The sequence below is a fragment of the Vollenhovia emeryi genome, unplaced genomic scaffold (assembly GCF_000949405.1).
Source record: "Vollenhovia emeryi isolate VEMERY1.0 unplaced genomic scaffold, V.emery_V1.0 DF939181.1, whole genome shotgun sequence".
Taxonomy (NCBI): domain Eukaryota; kingdom Metazoa; phylum Arthropoda; class Insecta; order Hymenoptera; family Formicidae; genus Vollenhovia; species Vollenhovia emeryi.
Genome location: NW_011967185.1, coordinates 1,433,377 through 1,435,399, shown reverse-complemented (window position 1 = coordinate 1,435,399; position 2,023 = coordinate 1,433,377). Strand labels below are relative to the sequence as shown.

Here is a 2,023-nt window from a genome sequence, read left to right as displayed (position 1 = left end):
GCAGTCGATCAGATATAATCGAATGCTATCATAACTTGCTCATAACAAATTATAATAAATAATTATAATAAATTCTATACGAAACTACTTGTAACTTACCTTTATTTGATCCTTATTCATTTTTCTCGTTTGTGTTGCGTTCCCGTGTTCCCGTCCTGTGTGTAATAACTACACCTGACTACACCAGCCTGCACAATCATCCGCTAGTTCCGCTAGAAATTGAAATCGGCGTAATGACAATAGCGTAAAGAGCGTAAAATAACTAGGCAAAAGCTAACACTCAAATGAGACGATGTGATTGGTCAGCACAAGTTACGCCGCAGTTACGCTTACGCAAGTTACGCCGCATGTAATCGCACCCTAAGTTGCGTAGCGTAACCTGCGTATCGTCAATCACAGGACTAGTTCAACGGAATTATTGAAACGGTTCTATCAGCATGATCCTGTGATTGGTGATACGCAGGTTACGCTACGCAATTTACGCTCCATGTGAAAGCACCCTCATGATGGAAGTATACAAGGTGAACCATTCCCGTGGATACGCAGTAGCCTAAAAGTAGTGGGGACGATCCGTCCAATAAAGGCCTTTGCACGTAAAAAAGCGTTAGGGTACTATTACATTTGTCGTACGACAAATTTTTCAAGCGTGTCGATTGGTTGCTGAATAGAAAGTTTCTAGATACTCGAGAATTTTACTATCCTTCAGTCAATCAATACGCTTAAAAAATTTGTCGTACGACAAATGTAATACCAGCCTTAACCGTAACCGTAATTATAGTCCGTAATCGTAGTTTTCAACACGTACAGACATATGGAGCAACCCAAGTAAAATTCCTAAGGTTACGGACTAAAATTACGTAGGGTCCGTAGGTTATGGACTAAAATTACGGTTACGGTTAATGCTTTTTTACGTGCAAAGGCCTTAAGAGCCGTGCTTTTTTGTTTAACCTCTTTAAGATTAGGTTGGATTATGATTTGTTTGACCGTTCAAACTGCCGCCACGCAAAAAAGCACGCCGTTTATTGGCTGGAAGGAAGGCTACCCCCTCTCTTCATGCGCAATGGTTCACCTTGTATACTTCCACCATGGTAAGAATGGTCTATGTCGTAAGACTCGACTATGATTGGTCAATTCTTATGTATCTGACTGAATTGACCAAATATAATTAACTGCTCTAAAGGCCTGTGTCCACAATACAAGAACTGCGTCCAACTTCTAGTTCCGAGAAATGTGTAACCAATCAACTTGCAGCTATTCCATAAAAGCTGCAAGTTGATTGGTTACACATTTCTCGGAACTAGAAGGCCTGTGTCCACGATGCTAGAACTCGGTCCAAGTTCTAGCATCGTGGACATTGGCCTTTAGTCCCAGTCTACAATAGATGATTTAAGCCCTAAGCTTTAAGAAATTGGCCAATCACGGTCAAGTATGAGTAGAATGCGCGACTGTGATTAGTCAATTTCTTAAGGCTTAGGGCTTAAATCTTTATTGTAGACTGGGACTTACGATTCTGAGGCTCGCATTGTAAACCCCGCATCAAAAGTTTTCTTTGCGTCATGGCCACCGTAGCCCTTAAAAAGAAGGAGAGGGTCTACAACATTAGATCCATTGTTTAAATTTATATAAGTTAGAACATAAATATTTTGAATTGTGACTATATGACACAATTCCTACCCAAGAAAAATGAAAAGTCAAGATGATATCAATTTGATGTCATTGACCAAATTTATGTCATATTTTGATCAATATGACATCAAATTGATGTCATCTTGACTTTTCATTTTTCCTTGGGTATATTTATATCTGTTCATTTCCTTCTCTCTCCTTCTCTCGCTCATCTCTTCCTTTTATTCTCTTCTAATATTTAATATTTATTCATATACCTAATGTTTCTCATATTATATACGTAGAGCCTAAGGACCTATATTATGTCGTATAATTTACTTCATATACGAGGTATGTCCGGAAAGTATCCGACCTTGTGCTCTAACCTTTTACCTTGGTCAACCTGGGTGTGCTATTA

General features: G+C 39.0%; 1 long non-coding RNA gene across 1 annotated transcript; it reads right to left on the bottom strand.

Moving 5' to 3' along the window:
* Positions 1-118: 118 nt before the first annotated feature.
* LOC105563043 lies at positions 119-360 on the bottom strand. The gene is made up of 2 exons (XR_001009008.1): positions 279-360; positions 119-212 (listed from the first exon to the last, which is right to left on the bottom strand). It is a non-coding gene; the product is annotated as an uncharacterized LOC105563043 (long non-coding RNA).
* Positions 361-2,023: the final 1,663 nt, after the last annotated feature.